General features: G+C 42.8%; 1 protein-coding gene across 6 annotated transcripts in view; it reads right to left on the bottom strand.

The window, feature by feature from the left end:
* The window catches only part of LOC107037358 (hexokinase-2), a 332,404-nt gene that overhangs the window by 190,439 nt on the left and 130,666 nt on the right, over window positions 1-11,299 (bottom strand). The window lies entirely within an intron of this gene.

Here is an 11,299-nt window from a genome sequence, read left to right as displayed (position 1 = left end):
ATTCACAGCGGCGGGGCAATATAATAGCAGTGGGGGGGGGGTAGCATGATGGAGGTGGGGGTAATATACATCATATGAAATCCATGGTAGTGGGGGGTCATGTGTGGGGGGTAGTGTGTTGTGCGAATAGGCCTGTTATGTGTATGGTGGGGGGAATTAAGCGCTTCCCACTCTCATACCTAACGCTATAAAACGTGGCTGCTCACGATGTATCTCATCCAGTCGATCCGATTTCGCTCATCAGTTTTTTAACATGAAAAATATCAACGAAAAAGAGTGCAGTGATGTCGAGCAGCAGGTGGTGCTATCGCAAGTTATACCTCTCAATAAGTCGGAGACTAAACAAATTCGCGTTGGTTTACAAGTTACCTGTCTCGGACAATTTGTTCCTGTGGTGCAGTTTATGGTCGTACGCCCCAACTGTGCCGTGCGGTCAATGTCACGGGAGGAATGGGGCCTTCTGTACAAAGATCTGGATGTCATTACGGACTACTTTGATCTTGAGAAGTTTCACCCAAAAGCCGTCCACAATGTACCTGCTAAGAAATTTGGGGATGTCAAAGTGAGATTCCATCGCAGCTACGATAACCCCTGCGTTGCTTTTGTACGTGCTGATGTAAGGCAACCCCTTATTATGATGAGCCCGAGCATTACAACATTAACAAACAAAGTGGCATGCATCGATCAGTGGTTAAAATTTTTGGACTCATTGCCTCTCAAACAATACAAGGAGTCTCTGGTCCGGGCGATCATAAATGTCGCCATGCATTATATGGAATACAACAGGATGCCAGCCACTGAAGAACTCCACTATCGCATACGTAACAATTTCGAGGAGGTTTACCTTCTGGCCAAGGACGACCTCCCCCGTACAATACCTCAGGAGAATCTGGGATATTTGTATCAATTACTTGGTGAAATGTTCCATTTCTGCTAAGACGAGTTGAATGGTTTTACCTTGACATTTTTTCAGCTACGTAGAAGTTTCCAGAAAAATATATTTGGCTCCATGTCAGCTCGAAAAATTCACCGTCCTCAAAATAAAAGAGAGAAAGAGAGAGAGAGAGAGAGAGAGAGAGAGAGAGAGAGAGAGAGAGAGAGAGAGAGAAGACTACTCTTTGCGTCATGCAAGGTTAGAATCCTTTGTGATCCCTTTACAAAGAAAAAATTCAAAAGCGTAATGTCTCTCCGGAGTCTCAAGTGGCTCAGATGTCCTGGGGAGCGACATCCGGACCCTCGCCGACGCCGTCCTCCACGGGTTGGACCACCAGCAGAGGGCCCGACTCCCGACACCCGTCCGATATATTCTGTCCGATAGTTTTTCTATTTACCCGCCAGCCCTTTTCCACCCACTTTCCACCCGCCACCCCTTTTCCACACACCACCCGCTTTCCACCCACCACCCACTTTCCACCCGCCACTCATTTTCCGTCTAGCGGCCATTTCCCACCCGCCACCCACTTCCTGCGACCCTTGGGCATCAGACCCTGCACCCCAGGGGGCCCCCCAGCGCGCCGACGTCCTCTTCAGAAGGCATGCCGCCGCGGGGGGAAGAGGGACGTGCACGTCCACTTCCTGGAAAAAAGGGGGAAGTGGGGGGGGGGGGAATTCCTGGAAAAAAATTCGCCAATCTCGGTCACTAGTGCATACGCTGGCTATGGTTTTATCCCAAAATCGAGGTCCCCATGAGTACTTAGTCGATATTTACTAATTTTGCGGCGTAGAATACGAATATGACCAGTAGCTTCCCATCTGCGTTGCCTTTGCCATTGTTATTAACAATTTAATTGTTTAAAACCTCATAACGACGTATCTATGGGAGCTACAGAAAAAATTTTCGAACAAAAGTTGTTCGTCTCTTTAAGACACACAAAATTCTTCTTTTTATTTATTCAGATAAGTCAATTTTTAACGGCGTTATGGCTGAATAAGCGTTTGGAGAGCGCGCCGCGTGGCCTCCTGTACGCCGAGCTCTGACGCTGGCTCATTACGGGGTGAGTAAGGTTCATCATGGGTTAAGGCAGCATTTTTTTTTTCATTTTATTTATTGTAAGGATTCTTACATGTTCCATCAACCTGACATTTGCAAAATGGAATACACGGCTGTTTTCTGCTCCCACAATTGCAACCATCTTTTCGGCATCTAATATCCGTACAATTGGGGATTAAATCATGTGTCGGGGGGGTAAAGTTCTTTTACAACGGTGGGCTTCAAGCGCCCTCTTTGTTCCTCGTATCCAAATTGTCGGGGGTCGCAGATTGCGGGGGTTTCATTCAGACACATGAGTTGAATATGCGTGTGATAAAATGCTCGTAGAATATGGAATTCAATTGTTGCAATGGTGGGGGGCAAATCAGTGAGCGGGATTTTTTTCCCATGATAAAATGATAAATATCTCAATATATCGAAAGTAGTCGCCTCGCTGGAGATCTGTACTACTTTTACCAGATACTTCTCTGCACTCTCAATTGAAGAAGCAATATCGTCTGGCGATGATCCTGTAATAAAAAGGCCATTCTCATATTGTGTTTGATCGTGTCTGACAGAAGTATTTCGTAATTAGAAATTGGTGATCTTACCTGTGGCGAAGTAAGTGAGGTACTCCTCTGGAGTGGCACGCAATGCAGCCAATTTCGTATTTATTCTGCTTGTAACCTCAGAGTCTGTGAGATGGTACAGGGCTGGAAGGATTTTGCATCGAGCAGGTCCGTGATAGTCAGCTAGTGCATGGATTGGATATTTTTTCGTTCTCATACCACAAAACCACAATTCCTGAATGAATTCATAAGATGATATCAGTAAAACAATCATGTGAACTGTAAAATATTCAATATTACCTGTAAGCCATTAATTTTATTGTTTTGCCAATGGTGCAGAGCCATTACTGCGACTCCCACGTTACTAGATGATATCAGTACTCGTTGATAACCGCATCGAACAGCTTGATTCAAGTGACGAATTATTTGTACATCAAATCCATGAACTGGCTGAAGAAATTCGATATCTTGAAGTGGTTGATGATGCAGGGACTGACATTGTGCTGAATCCATTGCACTGAGTAATATTTCGCCACTGGGCCATATCTCATGACCATGCGTCAAGATGTATTGTCTCAGAAATTTTTGGATCAAAACTTTGTTATTTTGTGAAGCCCAAAACTTCTTAGGATCTTTGGGGACGGCAATTCCCTCATGAATATCATGATATGGAATTGAAGGGCCTTCTTCTTGGACGATCAATTGATTATCGTAAGATTCAAAAATTAGGTCAACTCGATTAATTGTGTTACCTACCAACTTTGATACAGATTCACAAAATATCTGACCATAATCTTTGAATATTTTTAGACGTCGCATATTTATTGTAAGACCAAGTGTCATAACATCCACTAAGTAACAAACATGAGGTGTAGCTGGACTGATACCACAGGATATTGCTTCCACCGGTTTCTGCAACTCATCAAGGATACCCTTCAGATTCTTTTCCTTCTTCAACTCATTCTCTCTTTCAAACAACAAATTCGTTTGCATTAACTCGAATGAGAATAATGTCTTCTGGTCGTAATTACGGTGCTCGGCTAATTGGATCAATCGATTGGCAATCTCCACTTGCGTGGGAAGTGATTTAACCACCGTTTTTACTTTCTTATTCTCCTTAGAGTTATCGAATGTCGGGAGATTAACCTTCTTAATGGTATCAGAAATCATTTTTTCTTTATTGTGGAAACGCTCCATACAAAACTGATTGAAGAGGCTACATGCTTCCGGAATGATACTGAGCAGTCTTTCAGTTACAACAGGGGCAAGTAACACTTCGGTGATTATATTTCGCAGGGCTTGGCTTCCTGCAGTAAATGGATTCACATGTTCGCATATGTAGTTGAGAATTTTGGCTACTTTTTGTCCAGAAACTATCGCATGAGTGGTGCTATACTCACGATGAGTCGCCAACTCATAATTGTCATTCTTCACTTGAGTAATTTTATAGAATTTATCAACTATCGCCTTTACTTCATGATACGTTAAACCCCATCCAGCGGCAAATTCGTTCTTATGGGTTTGTCCTAGGATTCCGGAAACGCTTTTGCATGACCGATTGATGGTCTGTTCGAGTGCTTGATCAGTACCCACCGACGTGAATGATGAATTTGATTGTTTAACACAGAATCCTCCCGCCCGGAATTCAGTATAAATCTCGGGGGCTTCTGTTTCTAACGGTAGAATATCATATAAATATACTGTAGCCCATCGAGCATAATTCGTGCGATCCAAAATGTGAAAGATGGGTAAACATTTTTTCAAAGCATCCACATGCTGAAGCCAGTCTCCAGAACGATCTGCTCTGATGACCTCTTTGGTGACACGCATAATCATCAGGAAGGTGTTCCAATACTTAAAGAGTTCAGACTCATTACATCGTTTTTCGATGAAAACACACAAATCCTTCTCCAGATTGCTCGATATAACTTCAAAATTGTCGAGCATCACTCGCCCTTCGTCTACACTTTTTTCAGCTAGAGCCTCTCTCAAATCTGATATCAGGAATAGTTCCTCTTCATATTATTGCCTACCAGCTGCCTCAAAAAATGTCTTCAACTGGAGTCGCTGCATAGCCTCTTCGAGAAGAGAAAATCCATAGAGTGAACGTGCGTAGTGTGAACCATTCAGAACTTGATCGATTGTGGACACTCCAATGGTACTCGTCTCTTGGAAAATTTCTTCAACTCCACTCCCTTTCAAATATTTTCCTACGCATGCTAGCATGATTTTCGTGAGGTGGAACGTCCCAAGCATGAGTGCAATATTTTTGAACTCCTCAGCGTGAAGAAATTGGATGTGTCCTGCTATGTGATAGACCCTTTCGTCACAAAACATAGGTAGTTTGGATTGATTGAGTTGACTCAAAATATCTTTGAAATTTAGTAGTGCTGTGTAGACTGTTGCATATTCGGTCACAGGATGAGGTAAAACTGAAAGAAATCCGATTATGTCTTTCGTGCGAGAATCTTCTCGAAGTACAGAATTGAATGCCGACCAAGACGGGACTTTTTGTTCTTCATTTGAAGAAACCCACTGATCTAACTGCTCACGAAAGTCAGCTCTACTCAGGAACCACGGTAGATCATCGCGACGGATCCCATTGTACATTTCGGGTGTGACTGAGGGGAGCGCTTGTACACGAGGATAGTCGGCTGCAAAAGGAATATCTTTTGGGGATTTCTCGAAATTTTTCATGAAATTCGATACATGCAGTATCATGAGTACTTTTCATACCAGTATTGCCCGTGTCCTTGTGATCAATATTATCGAATGCCACAACAGCGAAATTGCTCTTTTCAAAATGAGATGGTAGGGGCACTGTCTTTTCGCAAGTCTGAATTGCATACTCTCACAATCTTGCTCGAATTCTCTGCACAGAATCATAAGATATACTGAGGCCAAGATGATTCATGCTTTTCACCATTCCACTACTCCTTGACGTATGATGGACGGTCAAACCTAACATTACATGGAGGGGAGTTTTCTTCAGCCCGCTATTCAAGATGAAATAAATGATTTGGTATAATGACTTCAATCTTACTATTTTAGAATCGGATACTTTATTTGTTTCTGAGTATGAACTGGAGGATTCATCAATGAATTCCTCTGGTTTAAAATTGAATAGAGCCCCGAAAAACTTAAGAACAGGGTCTGGAATTTACATTTCGGTATACGCCTTCTCTAAATCAACAGCATCGCAAAATTTGTCGTCCAGATTGAAATTCACATCATCCATTGAATTTCTAATTATTTTAGCACTCTCTGTGAGTGGATTCTTACGACGTAACAAATCTACAACATCAGCAATACATACTGTGGCATGGTAGACCAGCGTAGGTTTGCTACGTGCAACAGAAACCGAAAACTGAAGATTTTCACCGGAAAGTTCAATCAAGTATCTTTTCACCTCATCGTTCCTCAGAGTAAGATCACCGGGTAGATATTCATTGACAATACTACAGATTTCTGTTAATGTGATAATGCCACTCTCTTCAAATCTGGGTTATAGTGAGATAATCGAGGTTTTTCCAAAGATTCTCCATTGATGTTGTCGTGATTATTATTCTCAATACTATTATCATGATTATCATTATCATCGTTGCTGATATTGTCATGACTATTATCATGATCATCATTGTTACAACCGTCAACGTCATCAGCATCAGAAAATTCTGGTGAGGTGCTTTGATCTTCGTCAGTTTTTCTCTCATATTTTTGTTCGTACACCCTCATGCAATTTCTATGGTATCGAATGTCTACTCTCACAATCTCTTCTATCGTGGGAAATTTCGATAAGCGTGTAAAAACATCATCATCGAAAAATTTTGCAATTCTCAACAAATTTTCCACTCTTCATGATTCAGAGAGGGCAAGAGTTTTTTTAATACCCTTGTCTTTCTCCTTGTTACAAATAACACAATAATTTTTCCCATTCCTAACCTGTTGAGATCTCGTTATTCTTCGTGGTACAGGTTTCTCATTTGATTTGGATAAATTTCCATTGCAGTCTAAACCCTGACGCTTTTCCACAAGTGCATCCACTGCTTTTTTGACATTCTTCTACAATGTATATTTTAAATAACAAGCTCTATAATAAAGGAAATTCTCATCAGTGACATTCGCCAACCGCTCAACAACTGAATCCTTCCTTTGTTCTGCAACCTCTCGAATTTTCCTACGACCCTGAGCTCCACTACATAATTTTCCATCATCACATGCACAGATCATACATACGTCAGAACTCTCCTCATCGTGTTCCTCCTCTGCCAATCGTATACGAATCCCTGCCATTGTAAAAAGACACTGAACCTGATGAAATGTTTCCGCCCCACCCCCACCCCCACTCTTCGTACAGGGCACTGGATATTTAGTAAATTCACATTAAATTCAGAGGAAGATTACGTCAAGATCAGTAAAAATTTTGATTCGGTCCGAGTACGCGTCTAAACACCACTAAACTCTAGGAGAAACTGAAGCAACTAGGTGGTATATTTACGAAAGAAAATAAAACACGAGGTTTCTGAGAATCAAAACAATACGGTCGAGGACGTATGTTATCGAGGAGTAACAACACCGTGAGCGACTGCTCTTCTATGCGCGCGACGTGGTAACTCCAGCGGCGTTTGGGTTTTTTCATCATAACTCCGTTAAAAATTGAGTTATCTGAATAAATAAAAAAAAGAATTTTGTGTGTCTTAAAGAGACGAACAACTTTTGTTCGAAAATTTTTTCTGTAGCTCCCATAGATACGTCGTTATGACGTTTTAAACAATTAAATTGTTAATAACAATGGAAAGAACAACGCGGATCGGAAGCTACTGGTCATATTCGTGTTCTACGCCCCAAAATTAGTAAAGAAAGACTAAGTACTCAGGGAGACTTCGATTTTGGGATAAAACCATAGCGTATGGACTACACTTAGTACTACTGGAGTCTAAATATAGGGGTCTGAATATAATGGTAGAAATTCGACTGGGTAGTTGACCGCTCGTTTCGCTCGCTTCCATTGCGGGTGGGTTGGAATCCGATTGGGCTGTTGGAGGCTCGCTTCGCTCGCTCCCATTGCGTGTGGACTATAGTGGATGTGACCCATCACAGGTCGAACCAATAACTTCCCGACCAATTCCTATTTTTTTTCGTTTTTTAGGGAAAAAAAAATTGGGAATTTCCATCCAGATCACGAGAAATCTGTTGAGAAGATTTTGCTCAGCTTCCAAATAAAATCGAATGCCATCGCTGCAAAATTCCGGTTTTACGAGCGGTATTAGGAGCGGTCTTAAACGCAGATCAATATCCGATCTTAATGTGAGATCTTAGGTAATTTAAGATCGTTCATGAGAATAACACCCCATTCAGATCTCAAATTTTGAGATCGCATAATTTTTTTATTGATTTTTCATCAAATAATTGCAGGGACAAATGTAAACACATTCCCAATCTTTGACTGGAGGAACATTGAATAAAAAGGACATTGGTCGGAAAGTTATTGGTTCGCCGCGTAATGGGTCAAAGGAGAAAAATCAAAATATAAAGGTCCAAAGACAAGGCTCAGAATATGAGGGGCATAACACAATGGTCAGAATATAAGAGCCTAATAATCGGAATCAATATACAGGGTGTCCCATCTGAAAAGATGTGGCAAAATATCTCTCAAGGGGGGCGAATAATAAAAAAATGTTTGATACAAAAATTGTAGGGTTTCGAGGGGGACATCCGATGTAGTCACCATTTTGGGCTTTCAAGCTCACGCTTGCAAGCTGCAAGCATAAAGTGCTTTTATTCAAATAGCAACCGCATTTTTTACTCCAATGAAACTTGTTCATCTTGATGAGTTGTTTTCAGAAACCCCGTCATTCATTTAGTTTCATCTCATTTTATTCGAAAAATGCCATAAAAAGTTTTGGGGCCAAATTGAAGATTCAGACTTTTTTAGCGTGACCCAGGATGCACCACGTGGAAAGTGTACCGTTCTCGATATGTTCGAGCAGCGGCTCGATACACTCACCTACACTCTTCCAAAACAAGTAAAATATCGACAATTTCATTGACTGAATACATTGTGATGTGTTCAATGAAATAAGAATTGATACTGCCTTGATTCAGGTTGAATTGGCACCGATTAGAATAAAACATTCCTCGAAGGAGTAGGGAAATATTTTGTTTATTGTTTACATTTGAGAATTCCGGTGTGTAAACAGATCAATGGAACAATTAAATCAAGATGCGCCAAGGATGTTTGAATCTTGAATTCGACCGCAGAACTCGTTTTTGTGGCATTTTTCGAGTAAAATGAGATGAAATTAAATGAATGATGAGGTTTCTGAAAACAACTCATCAAGATGAACAAGTTTCATTGGGGTAAAAAATGCAGTTGCCATTTGAAAAAAAGGACATTGTGCTTGCAACTTGCAAACGTGAGCTTGAAAGCTAAAAAAATGACTACATCGGATGTCCGCCTCGAAACCCTACAATTTTTGTATCAAACATTTTATTGTTACCCCCCCCCCCCTCTATTGGGTTCCCACTTTGTCGTAGTGAGGGGGCTCGGTCGCGGGCGGTGGAGTTTTTAAGGACTACCGCTGCCTGCGGTCGCTAAGAGGAGCCCACCCAATCCATGCGTGAGAGCGGCGTAAGCCATGGCCTCGGCCATACCGTGCCTAAGGATGCGTGGCACAGGGCGAGCTGTGTCGCTAACGGTGCCTCTCAGAAACCTGGGCGACCTCCGAGAGTAGTCTTGGGTGTAACCCACCCGAGACAAGCCAAACCCTGGGCAATCGCGGCAATGCACCAGGTGAAAACGCTTAACCGCAGTACTTGTGGGAGTAAAATGGAAACCAATCTAAAAAATTTAATATTGAAAAAGTAACTTCGGGTGGGGCCAGCGATGGCGAACACACGAAGTCTGACAAGGCTGACTAGTCTGGTACCGATGTGAATTGGGTCAGACTGAGTGGAGTCGAGAGAAGACGTTGCAAGAGAGCGAAGCTGCATCAAACGTTGGGGACGATTGCAACCTTGGCGGATGCAGCAGCGAAGGTCGATGAGAGGAGGGGGCTATGNCCGTCATTCATTTAGTTTCATCTCATTTTATTCGAAAAATGCCATAAAAAGTTTTGGGGCCAAATTGAAGATTCAGACTTTTTTAGCGTGACCCAGGATGCACCACGNAATCCCGAAAGGGCAGCCCACTGAGACTCCTTGGTGATCAGAGAGGCTCGGTGGGCTGAGGGGCAAGGTTAGAAAAGCTTTTAACAAAGCTAAGAACATGAGTGAGGGCCCCCGTAAGGAAGACGCATGGAAAACTTACAGAGGCTTGCTCGCAGNGTGTACCGTTCTCGATATGTTCGAGCAGCGGCTCGATACACTCACCTACACTCTTCCAAAACAAGTAAAATATCGACAATTTCATTGACTGAATACATTGTGATGTGTTCAATGAAATAAGAATTGATACTGCCTTGATTCAGGTTGAATTGGCACCGATTAGAATAAAACATTCCTCGAAGGAGTAGGGAAATATTTTGTTTATTGTTTACATTTGAGAATTCCGGTGTGTAAACAGATCAATGGAACAATTAAATCAAGATGCGCCAAGGATGTTTGAATCTTGAATTCGACCGCAGAACTCGTTTTTGTGGCATTTTTCGAGTAAAATGAGATGAAATTAAATGAATGATGAGGTTTCTGAAAACAACTCATCAAGATGAACAAGTTTCATTGGGGTAAAAAATGCAGTTGCCATTTGAAAAAAAGGACATTGTGCTTGCAACTTGCAAACGTGAGCTTGAAAGCTAAAAAAATGACTACATCGGATGTCCGCCTCGAAACCCTACAATTTTTGTATCAAACATTTTATTGTTACCCCCCCCCCCCTCTATTGGGTTCCCACTTTGTCGTAGTGAGGGGGCTCGGTCGCGGGCGGTAGAGTTTTTAAGGACTACCGCTGCCTGCGGTCGCTAAGAGGAGCCCACCCAATCCATGCGTGAGAGCGGCGTAAGCCATGGCCTCGGCCATACCGTGCCTAAGGATGCGTGGCACAGGGCGAGCTGTGTCGCTAACGGTGCCTCTCAGAAACCTGGGCGACCTCCGAGAGTAGTCTTGGGTGTAACCCACCCGAGACAAGCCAAACCCTGGGCAATCGCGGCAATGCACCAGGTGAAAACGCTTAACCGCAGTACTTGTGGGAGTAAAATGGAAACCAATCTAAAAAATTTAATATTGAAAAAGTAACTTCGGGTGGGGCCAGCGATGGCGAACACACGAAGTCTGACAAGGCTGACTAGTCTGGTACCGATGTGAATTGGGTCAGACTGAGTGGAGTCGAGAGAAGACGTTGCAAGAGAGCGAAGCTGCATCAAACGTTGGGGACGATTGCAACCTTGGCGGATGCAGCAGCGAAGGTCGATGAGAGGAGGGGGCTATGAGGAAGGCAATAAAACGCCTTCCATCGGAGCGTACCACCTCTCAGTCAAACCGAAAGAAAAGAGAATGAGAACGCAGGATCAGGGCACATNTATATAGGCCCAGGAGAGGGATAAAGAAACAATGCAAAATCAGAGAAATGTCTACGAAACCCATGATTGGGCATTGGCAAATAAAGTAGTGCAGCCNACTCCATTCTGGCGTTACCTGACGGGGTGAAAGCACCCACCTTCAACGGTGTCTGGGAAGGAGAAGGTGTGGCAATGGTGTACTGCACTGATGAGGAAACGGGAAATTGGCTGAAAAGCCTTTTCCCCGAAAACAAAATAGCTGGGCT

Source organism: Diachasma alloeum, unplaced genomic scaffold, assembly GCF_001412515.2.
Source record: "Diachasma alloeum isolate Michigan unplaced genomic scaffold, Dall2.0 Dall_scaffold_00218, whole genome shotgun sequence".
In the NCBI taxonomy this organism is placed as follows: Eukaryota; Metazoa; Arthropoda; class Insecta; order Hymenoptera; family Braconidae; genus Diachasma; species Diachasma alloeum.
Note: the sequence above shows the minus strand (reverse complement) of the source record. Positions and strands in the feature narration are given on the sequence as shown.